Source organism: Gekko japonicus, unplaced genomic scaffold, assembly GCF_001447785.1.
Source record: "Gekko japonicus isolate JY-2015 unplaced genomic scaffold, Gekko_japonicus_V1.1 scaffold3604, whole genome shotgun sequence".
Taxonomy (NCBI): domain Eukaryota; kingdom Metazoa; phylum Chordata; class Lepidosauria; order Squamata; family Gekkonidae; genus Gekko; species Gekko japonicus.
The window spans coordinates 75,757-87,582 of record NW_015163718.1 but is presented as its reverse complement, the minus strand read 5'-3'; positions in this window follow the sequence as shown (position 1 = coordinate 87,582).

Below are 11,826 nucleotides of genomic sequence, written 5' to 3'. Positions count from 1 at the left end.
CCGGCGGCAGCGTTAGCACTTTCGGGGGGATTTTAACATCCCCCCCAATTTTTTTTAAACTTTTTTTATTTTTGTGCACACGTGGGGACTGGCCCACGTGTGCACAAACCTCCCCCAACCCCCCAGCTGCCCCCTACGTGCTGATTTAAGTATCCGCACGGAGGGGGCAACTTGGCTATTAGTATAAGGATGATGTCTTAAAGTTACACAGGGGTGTTAAACCTACATCCCGCGGGTCGAAACTGGCCCGCCCAGGCCTTTAATCTGGCCTGGGAGTGGGGCTTTCTTCTCTCCCCCCTCCCCTGCCCATCCTCACTGTTCTGAGCTTGAGCTGCCTTGGAGAGCAGGAAGCAGACGGTGGGGCTGCCAAACTTCCCAGCCACCACTCCTGGCCTCCGTAGTCCTCCTCACAGGTAGGAGTGGTGGTGGGGGGTCATCTTTCATCTGTGATCCTTGGGCTTCTTTTTATTTTAAAAATTGCTTTGCAAAATCCCACTATTTCCCCACCTTTCCAATTTAGGCAGACACATTTTAAGGGCATGGAGGAAAGGTTTGGGACCAGCCAAGGTTAAAATATAGAGTTCTGCAAACTCAAGGAACTCCAGTTTTGCAGAGAAATATTAGTTTTACCACACACACCCTCTTAATGTGGAGCTCCAAAGGAATAATAGCAGAACAAGTGCTGAAGAGGATGCCCAAAATTATTATCTCAAACCACCCTGTACAATCCCCCCTGAGACACTGGAGAGGCACTGCCACTCTGAGTAGACTGGGGGTAGGGTTGCCAAGTGGCACTTACCTTTCCAGCGGGGGACTCCAGTGCGGATCCCGGCGCACGCGCCACATGCACATCACAGGGAAGTGACGTCATGATGCCGGGCACGCTGGGGGCGGGGCGCCTGATCCAACATTGGCGTCTCTTATGTTATTATGACCCGGAGTGTGTGTGTGTGTGTGGGGGGGAAGCTTGCAATGCTCAGCCATTCCATATTCTTCCCCTGGCTCAGACCATTTATACTTGTAGTTTATAAGGGGGGGGGATTGGGACTAACCAGAGTTAAAATATAGAGTTCGACAAAATCAAGGGACTCCAATTTCGCAGAGAAATATTAGTTTTACCCTTCTAATGTGGGGCTACGATGGAATAGCTGCTATAATATCTATAATTGTGTTTGTCTGTGTCCTTTATAAAGTTTATATCTCTGCTACCTGGCATTACATTTTATGACACACATGGCCTGGCCTTACAAAGTCCAATTTATGTCAAATCTGGCCCTCATAACAAATGAGTTCGACACTCCTGATCTAACATTTTTTTTTGCTCTCTAGTAAGAGATTACTTTACAAGCAATTTCTATAGTACTGTTAAGAGATTACCATGTAAAAAAGATCCTGAAATCAAAGTGCTTAAGCTAAATCATGTAACTTTAATCTCTGACTGCCAACTTTTCCCTAAAAGCATTAACAATAGTTAATAGCACAGGAACTGTATGACAGGCAGAACTTCAACATGTGCAGGTATTCCCAGTTTAGAGACGCAGCGCTAGAAAAATAGGCACGGGATGCCTGTCTTGAAAGGAACTGCCACTCTCAATTAAATCACCTGTACATGACAGATCTATACATTCCAGAGCAGCTGGTGAGACAAGAATTAGGAAATGAGGCACTTGTGAGCTGGTGTGGTGTAAGCGTACAATCAGGGAAGTCCCTGCTTCAAGGATTGCCTCCTCCTTGATGAAGGAAGGGCCTTAGCCAAGCCGCTTTCAACACCAGCCTGCAAAATGGGGATAATTATATTGGCAAAGGTGCCTTATAGGGCTTTTGAAAGGATTAATACTAGAAGCACTCTGAACACTTGAAAAATGCCATGTATATGTCAAATACTTTAAACTGAAGAGCTGGTTTAAAAGCAGCCTGCTAAAAGGTCACACAATAGGTTCAGCTCCTCTAAAAAATTGTTACAGCCAGGGCAGATGTAATGGTGGCTCCCTGCCAACTATAGTTTGCCATTTGGAAGCCTGCTTCAGAAACCCGTACTTTCTTCTCTTGATGGAGAAAATTCTGCCTCCCTTTCCATTGTTGGGTTTATTGAGTTTTTTTGGTTTGCATCTACACCAATGCTATCCATGTTTAATACTAAGCAGGATACTCATTGTAATTCAGAAGCAATTTGGCAAACTCTAGTTAAGTGGGAACTGGGGGGGGGGACGACAGATTAGCCAGGCTAAAGCTGACAAATGAAAACAGTCTACAGTGGGCACTGTTCTGACTCTGATAGCAAGGGCCTGAAGTAATTCAGATTCCGGGCACTGGGTCCAATCTCATGGGTATCATTGGATACAAGCTAACCATACAAACTGGTTGAACCAGGATGGCTCTCTGTTTAGCCCAGGGCTTAAGTATCCTGGAGGGCAAGAGGCCCAACCTATTCCTGGGCTTCCTCTGGCCAAGGCTTGATGGACCCCAATCCTGTGAAGCACTATGTGCACTTAAGCAGTAAGCTGGCTCAGTAACTGGAACACAGGCTGCCGGCCTGGTACTTTTTCATTACTTAACAGCTTTCTCATGGGCCCGCTCTCTCTGTCACTCTTGCTGGGGTGGAGGGAGAACTTGGGGTAGTCCTGGCCCTACAAGGTGGGGAACTGGTTGCCCTGGATTCTGGAATGGCAGCACTGCCTGGAGCTACGCCTTCAGGGGTAGGTCCCTTCAACCCTTCAACTGAAGCCTCAAAATCCAGGGATTCTGGGTCTGGAAAAGATTTGGGATCTGGAGGAGGTCCAGTGGTGTTGGGTGCACCCTGAGCCTCCTGGTCTTCCCTTAGAATGGTCTCTGGCTCCTCCTGGTCATCATCTGGGGAATTTGCTCCCTGAGTCCTACAAAGGGGGGTCATGACAGGCACAATTAATCAGTGAAAATCACAAACACCCCCTTCTAAAGACAGAAGTACTCTTCCATCTTTGGAATCGAGTGGCAGGGCACAAGCTAATATGCATGGGCTGAAGTTGGGCTCCCGCTGCATCGGATTTGTGCAATGTTTATCTTCTCCTAGTTTTTCTGTTTCACTAATGCAACCATACTGGCCTTCTTCATATGTAGGGTTGCCAGCCTCCAGGTGGGGCCTAGATATCTCCCGCTTTTACAACCGATCTCCAGCTGACAGAGATCAGCTCCCCTGGAGAAAATGGCTGCTTTGAAGGGTGGACTTTGTGGCACTGGACCATGCTGAGGCCCCTCCCCTCCCCAAACCCCACCCTCTCCTGGCTCCACCCCCAAAATTTCCAGGTATTTTCCAACCCAGACCTGACAACCCTATTCATATGTGGAGGATTATTTTTTTTAAAACCCAAGTTTATACACAACCTGAGACGAGCCCGCCTCCCAAGCACTTAGCAACAAATCACAGACAAGCTGAGAAAAGGCCTTCCTTGCCATTTTTCTCAGGATCAGTTCAAGTGTGTTTACCCTCCTCTAACTTTTAACTTGGCTGCTCTTTGATCACAGTTGATTAGGAGGAGTTGTATAGATTCCTCTTTGCCCCAGTGGTTGTCAGTTTGCCCAACTGCTCACTAAAAACAGCATGGATTGAAATACTTTCAATTTTTATCATGTGACAACCATGCTTAAATATACACACTAAAAATAACAACTTCTAGATCAGCTCACTGAAAGTACAGTTCAGTGACTATTTCAGCATTACCCTGACAGTACAAGTCACTTCACACAGCCATCAGAATTGTGTTCCTTGCAAATTCAAGCAGCCTACACACCATTTTCCATATACGTGACAATATCCCTCAAGTGGTAAGCCCCCCCACCCCTACTGAAGAGATACATCTGATAGCAGCAGAAACTGAATAATTCATTGTTCTCTGCGGTTCCTTTCATTGTTAGAGAAATAAAACCACAATTTAATACATGAAGGGAAAAAAGCTCATTGTCCTGATAAAGATTATGGTTACCAGTACATTAAGACATATATTAATATACATCAGCTCACTGAGTTAAATCAACAGCACCAGTCTAAGCAGAGGATGGCACTGTTAGATTATCAAGAGAATAAAAAGATAGACTTTAACACAAATTTTGTAATTAGTTACATATGTGTAACAGGATTTGGTAGTGTGGGACAAATATACTTCAACTATTGGTTATCCTGATAGTTGCAAGAGTCTGGTCTCAAGGCTGTGTGTATATGAACGAACACACACATGGGCAGATGTGCATGAAGGTCACCTCAATTCTGCATTATGGAAAGATGAATTATGGGACTTGAATAAATTATACAAAATGAACAAATATGCCTCTTTTTGCTTATTTTGCCTCACTTTTCTGTTTCTGCCAGGCATAAAAAGGAACAAAGTGAGAAGGGGCACAGGTACAAAACTGAAGCCTTCCCAGCTTATTGTGTGCTATAGCTCCACACTAAAGAGCTTCAGCTTTGTCAAGAGCGAGCATGGTGCAGTGGTTGTGGTGTGTCAAACTAGGATCCTGGAGACCCAGATTTGAATTCCTACTGTCATGGAAGCTTGCTAGATGGCCTTGGGCCACATTCTCACCCTCCTAACCTACCTCACAGGCCTGCTGAGAGGATAAAATGGAGGGGAGAAGAACAATATGAGGTCACTTTGAGAGTAGGGTTGCCAGCTCCAGGTTGGGAAATACCTGGAAATTTGTGGGATGGAGCCTAAGGAGGGCAGGGTTTGGGGAGGGACTGAAATTGAGTATAATGCCACATAGTCCACCTTCCAAAGTGGCCATTTTCTCCAGATGAACTGATCTCTGTCACTTGGAGATCAGTTGTAATCCCAGGAGATCTCCAGCCACCACCTGGAGGTTGGCAAACCTACGAGAAAGACAGGGTATAAATGAAGTAAATAAACAGCTAAAATGGGATCTTATTGCACCAGGCCTTTGGCCATATTTATCCTGAAATTTCCTAAACAGACTATGGCCATCTCTGAAATTATGGCTGTTTATGTAAAGCTAAAAGCAATGGTACTCCCTCATGGATCACTGCCTTGACATGGCGAGGGAGCTTGCGTGGTTCGATGAGGCTGTGGGCTACGCCGTGGAGGGCCACCCAGGACAGACAGGCCACAGCGGAGAACTCAGACCAAGTGTGATCCACTGGAGAAGGAAACGGCAACCCACTCCAGTATCTTTGCCAAGAAAACCCCACGGACAGTAACAAAGGGCTAAAATATATGACGCCGGAAGATTAGCCCCTCAGGTCGGAAGGTGTCCAAGATGCTACTGGGGAAGAGAAGAGCGCAAGTACAAGTAACCCCAGAAAGAGTGAAGCGGCTGGGCCAAAACTGAAAGGACGCTCAGCTGTGGATGTGTCTGATGGTGAAAGGAAAGTCCGATGCTGCAAAGCACAGTACTGCATAGGAACCTGGAATGTAAGATCTATGAATCAAGGTAAGCTGGATGTGGTAAAAAATTAGATGGGAAGACTGAACATCGACATCTTGGGAATCAGTGAACGAAAGTGGATGGGAATGGGCGAATTTAACTCAGAAGACCATTATATCTACTACTGAGGCCAAGAATCCCATAGAAAAAATGTTATGGCCTTTACAGTCAACAAGAGAGTGAAAAAGGCAGTAATGGGATACAATCAGTGTTCCCTCTAAGCTGAGGTAGTGTGAGCTAGTTCACAGTTTTTTAGCCTCCAGCTCACACATCAAAGCCGAAGAGCCAGCGCTGTCCGAAGACGTTTCCGTGGTCATGTGGCCGGCATGACTAAACACCAAGGCGCACGGAACGCTGTTACCTTCCCACCGAAGTGGTCCCTATTTATCTACTTGCAATTTCTTGCTTTCGAACTGCTAGGTTGGCAGGAGCTGGAACTAGAGACAGGAGCTCACCCTGTCTTGCGGCACCCGGGTCTTGAACCGCTGAACTACTGACCTTCCACAGCCTGCAGTTCAGCGTCTTAACCACTTGAGCCACCGCAGCTCCCTATACAAGATCTTTAGTATACGTATTTAAAGACCAGATGTTGTATCCTTATATGTTTGCAATTGTGTTGCTGGTATTAATGATGGGCCATAGGTATGGCCATATTCATTCCAATTATTCTGGTACTGAGATTTCAAAAGTCTGAATGTGTGTCATTCCATCAAGGTAAGGATTCTGTCACACTCTTCGGCAAATAGAAGGAGAAGTCGTGGAAGCAGTGACAAAGAGTTTTCCCCTCAAATGGCGTGGCCCCGCCCCCAGCGTGTGACGTCACTTTCGGGTGACGCACACACGGGCGTGGGGTTTCCCCCGGGCCCCGATTCCGTGGGAGGGGGAATCGGGGCTCGAAACCGGGGGGAATTCCGCCCCCCGGGGGGATTTGGGAACCCTACTGAGCGCTGAAGAATAGATTCTTTTGAATCATGGTGCTGGAGAAGACTGTTGAGTGTCCCCTGGACTGTAAGGAGATTAAATCAGTCAATCCTAAAAGAAATCAACCCTGACTGTTCCCTGGAAGGCCACATACTGAAGCTGGAGCTCAAATACTTTGGCCACCAAATGAGAAGGGAGCACTCACTGGAGAAGACCCTGATGCTGGGAAAGACTGAAGGTCAAAGAAGAAGGGGATGGCAAAGGATGAGATGGTTAGACAGTGTTATTGAGGCAATGAACATGAAATTAAGCAAACTCCAGAGCACAACGGAAGACAGGAGGGCCTGGCGTAATGTGGTCCATGGGGTCGCGAGGAGTTGGACTCGACTGTGCGACTGAACAACAACAAAAAGCAATGGTAGTAAATACCTTCGATCAGTACTTATTTTTTTGGTGATACCATATCACCATTACTAAATTCTTTAAATTCATGTTCAGTAATTTAGAGTATTATGTACATAAATCATGCTTAAGTTTCAGTTTTCCTGTACACACTTTTCTCCAACTATAGTAATCAAGGCTTTGATTATATGCACTACAACCCACAAATATTTCCAGCAATTCTAACACAGTCTGATTGCTTTTGTAACCAACACAACTGTCTTCTGAGCACATTACCGGCTTAAAGCAGTAACTGCAAACACAAAATAAGCAGCCCATGTGGAAAGAACATGTGTTTTATATAATCTGTTGGCACAGAGTTGTATATTTTATATAAAAATTGCCTTTTATGGTTTTAGCACACACATGTTATTTTACAGCCCTATAAAAAACTTATGTGGCCTAAACTATAAAAGACAATTTTCATACTATGTGGCTATATAAATCAGGGCATGATCTCATGAACACAGCATAAAGAATAGAAGGTATTTATATGTGCATATTTGCATTATTCAGCAATGATACTCTGATACTGGTTAAATCCATTCCCAGGAATCTGAGATCTCTTATGAAGATTTTTGGAATCTACTATCAAAGCTATTCTTCAGTCAGTCTTAAAGTAGTATCTGAAGCAAAGTAACACTATTCTGAGCTCATTAACTTGGTAAGAGTACACTCTTAGATCTGCATTTAATAGACTGCTCATTCTTTTTTAAACTAGAAACCACCTTCCTGAGAGTCTGGATGTGTTCAGATCTTGGTTCAGAAACTGGACTATCTTGTGCTCTGTTTCTGTTACCTCCTAACAACTTCTGTTGCATCTTTTCAAACTATCCTGAAAGAAAATGCTTGTATAGCTCATGTTAGGTTGACAGCAATTGGCTCTGGTTCTTGTGTCTTACAAGTTCTACTTGATCTAAAAAGAAAGCACATATTTATTGTTAACATTGATTCATAGCTATGCAACTTCAAATCAAGTGCTTATTAAGTTTTGCAGTGCCTTGTCAGTGAGCTTTGAAGTCTTTTTTCTTTGGATTTGTCAGCATTTACGATACATGACATATACTGAAAAATAACACAGGAATTGTTTTCTTCTTGAATTTTCGCCTGCCGCATGGTGCTGCAATTTGCTGCTAATGTAAGGCAAACAATACTTACAGAAATAAGCTAGTCAGTTAAGTAGACTACTACTAGCATTAAACAATCTTACTTCTTGATTATTGTTTTCACAACCAGAGTCATAAACAGCAGACCCTCACCACATAAAAGGAAAGCCTAAAAATTACTACAAAAAGGTATCATGTAACTTAACAACAGCTGCCAGAAATTTCGCCACACACAAAGTGGTTTCTTTTTATCTCTGAGTAGCCAAGAGGATTTAGCTTCTTCTCCTCTATTTGCATAATTAAACAATATCTTTACTATTTCACACAAAATAGACGCCTAGCTGTACTCCACCTGTTTGTTATAGTTCTCTCTCTCTCTCTGAGAGGGAAGGAGGGAGAGACTCTTCTGTTAAAAACTGAATGCCATACAAAACTTCTGGGCAGATTGTGGTGAGGGGTGAGTTGATAAAATACTACCTGGAAGCACTGTGAACGCTATATGCAAGGGACACATGCTGCTTATTTTTATGCTTTGGGCTAACATCTGAAGCAGCAACATGCACAACTTCTTCGTAGGACATGTATGAGGCAGGTGTACATCTAGAAATCGTGCATTCCTCTGCACAGGAGATATCTAAGCTACAATTTAAGACATGACATACATACACATGCAAAGATGATGTGCAAGTCATTCCGGTATCCCAAGCATAAATTCTAGTGTTTTCAGACTGAATTTTCCCAAAGAAACCCAAGGGCCTCTTCTGATGTTATATTTGCATAGTGATCTCCAATGTGACACCTGGATGCCCTATGGTGCCCATTGATATGTTTCCTAAAGCCCACTTGCTTGAATATTGCAGATAAAATCCAAGGTTTCTTGAATGGAACAAAAGGGAAAGTCCAAGTCACTCTCTACTAACTAGATGATTGCCTAGCAAAGCACTGAGCTCATTCCAAGCCCCACATCTACGTGTTCTCAGTTTGGCCATAGATGCAGACCTTATGTATCTGGGCTTAGAATATTCTCTGTGTGGCTGCTCAAAAAGGAATCTTCCCCTTTGGAAGCTGAAGACAGACAGCATTCCTCCTCAGTGCAAAGAGCGGATACTGGTTTTCCTTTACCTTCTTACTGCAGAAGATACTATGGAAGAGCCCAACAGGGATATCCTTTGCATCTGCAGGGAGTGCCCATTCGGAAGCACTTGCATCCACTGTAGCAGAGTGCTAGCTTGGAACCTCCCAGCATGTTGATACTGGCTCTGCCCCTGTGGCAGCCACTTTGAGTGACCATGCCCAATGTGGGAGCCACTTTCTGGTAGCACCCACCATCTCAAAATTCCAAAAGTGACCACAGGCTTAACAAGATAGGTACCCCGCCTTAGCATACCACAGTGTGCATGTTTCCCGTATGGCTTTGGTTATTACAGTCATGAGAGAATTCCAATTTATATGACTACATTTGCCCTGGATGCTGCACCTGCTACAAGTTCTTCTTGGGAAAGGCAACAACTGATTTTCACAGATAAGGGGAATTTTTCACTAGATTTGATGTGTGCTGCAAAAAGAGATTGTTACTATTTTGCAGCACTGTACCTGGGACAGGCCCTGACCTGGATGGCCCAGGCTAGCTCGATCTTGTCAGATCTTGAAAACTAAGCAGGGTTGGACCTGGTTAGTATTAGGATGGGAGACCATCAAGGAAGTCCAGTATCTCTGTACAGAGGGTGGCAACCACCTCTGAACATCTCTTGCCTTGAAAACCGTACAGGGTCACTAGAGGTTGGCTGTGACCCAACAGCCCTTTCCACCACCAGCAGCTGGGACAGCAGTGCTGGGATGCCAACCTACTGACCTCTTCCTTTGCTCAACCCTTTTAAAATCTGATCATAATAAAAACATCAGCAAATTGAGAAGGTGTGTGATCTAGGGCTGCCAACACACCTGGAGAAAAATGTCATGTCCCTTTACCATTTATTTAGTTTATTATTTTACTTTAGTAAAGGTAAAGGTTCCCTTGCTCGAAAGCCAGTCGAATCCGACTCTAGGGTTGCAGTGCTCATCTCCATTTCCAAGCTGAACAGCCAGCGTTGTCCAAAGACATTTCCATGGTCATGTGGCCGGCATGACTAAACACCAAGGCGCATGGAATGCTGTTTCCTTCCCACCGAAGCGGTACCTATTCATCTACTTGCAATTTCTTGCTTTCAAACTGCTAGGTTGGCAGGAGCTGGAACCACTCCGTCATGCGGCACTCAGGTCTCGAACTGCTGAACTACCGACCTTCCAGACGGCAGTTCAGTGTCTTACCTCTTGCCTTTCTCCCCAGTGGGAGCCCAAAGTGGCTCACATCATTCTCTTCTCCTCCATTATGAAGAAAGTGCTTTTTGTTTCTTACATTTGTCCTCCACCCCTTCCTCCAAGAAACTCAGAGCAGCAGACATGGTACTCCCTTTCTCCATTAAATCCTCACAACAGTCCTGTGAGGTAGGCTGGGCTGAGAGTGTGCAACTGGCCCAGTTACCCAGCAAGCTTCCATGGCAGAATGGGCCTTCAAACCTGGCTTTTCCAGATTCTAGTTTGACATTCCAACCACTACACCACAGTGGCTCTCTCTTAACAGAGGCTTAATACATGGAAGCAGGCAGCTGAAGCTTTGCATGACATAATGGTAAAAAGGAGCATTAAACCTCTATTAAAGGAACAGACTTTTTTTCTCTCCAGGCAGCTGGCAACCCTAGTTGTGATCACAACTAGTGATGCCAGACATCTAGAGAAAAATAAATTCTATTTCTTTAATTGAGGTTTAATGGAATATTATTTACTGCTATGCTCAACGGCCCACCTCTACATATTAAGCCTGTATTAAGAGAGAGCAAAGAAGTCCTCAGTGCAAAGGAACAATAAAAACTGAATTCTGGGGAGAGGCAATTTTTGATTAAACTTATTATGGGCAGTAGGTCACTGTTGGCAGATTATTACCAATTAAAGGGCTCACCTTTTTTGAGAAGAGTAGTTTTGTTTTTTTAATTCAGTTTCTAAGCCTTCATTGAGACCCAATAGTATAATATGAACAAATACCTTATGGGTACAAATATTTTAGAGACATACATGGTAAAAAATGGCTGGTCATGGAAATAACTGTACACGTTCTGATGCATGTTTTGTTTGCAGAACACTTGAATAATTTTATCCTGTTGTAATTTTGTATGCCTATGTACATTTGGGCATGGCCATTTCACTGTCTGTCAAAAGTAAACAAAGTATTTACTAGAAGCGAGGAGTTAGGCATAGATGCCCTATTTCACCCCTTATCTTTAACAGATATTGAAATTTGGGGATCAGAGTTAAGACAAGAGTTATCTTTAACATATATTGAAATTTGGGGATCAGAGTTAAGACAAGATGTAAATATTAAGAGAATTATAGGTTGATTAAGTGAAAACAAGGTACTGCTGTGTTTGTTATGCAGAAACCACAGGAGACTTTGGAAAGAGTTTTTGGATATAAAATACATCGAAATCAATGATGGCATATAACACAGAAGAAAGGATAAAGATGGAATTGTTGCAGCTTGCGGCTCTAATTGGATCACTAAAGATATTAGATATATTTATCCAAATGTTATGGACAATAAAGTTAAGATTATGGCATATAATTTAGACAGTCCAGTTTTGAGGGCCACGGTGGCAGTGGTAGCTGGCCACTAGTGTGATAACAGCGGCACTGGTAGACTCCCTATGGACATACTGTGTAGCGGGGAGGGCAATATGGGCTTCTCTACCAGGCACAGACCCATAGTGAGCATGGCAGAGTTCCCAGAAACCCCAGCACCACCTACCAATCATGGAATGGCAGCAATGACATCCCTCTGAGTGACACAAACAGGCACAGCCAATAGCCAAACAGCCTTCCAATGGGCCATGGCTCCTCAGTGCCTGACTGT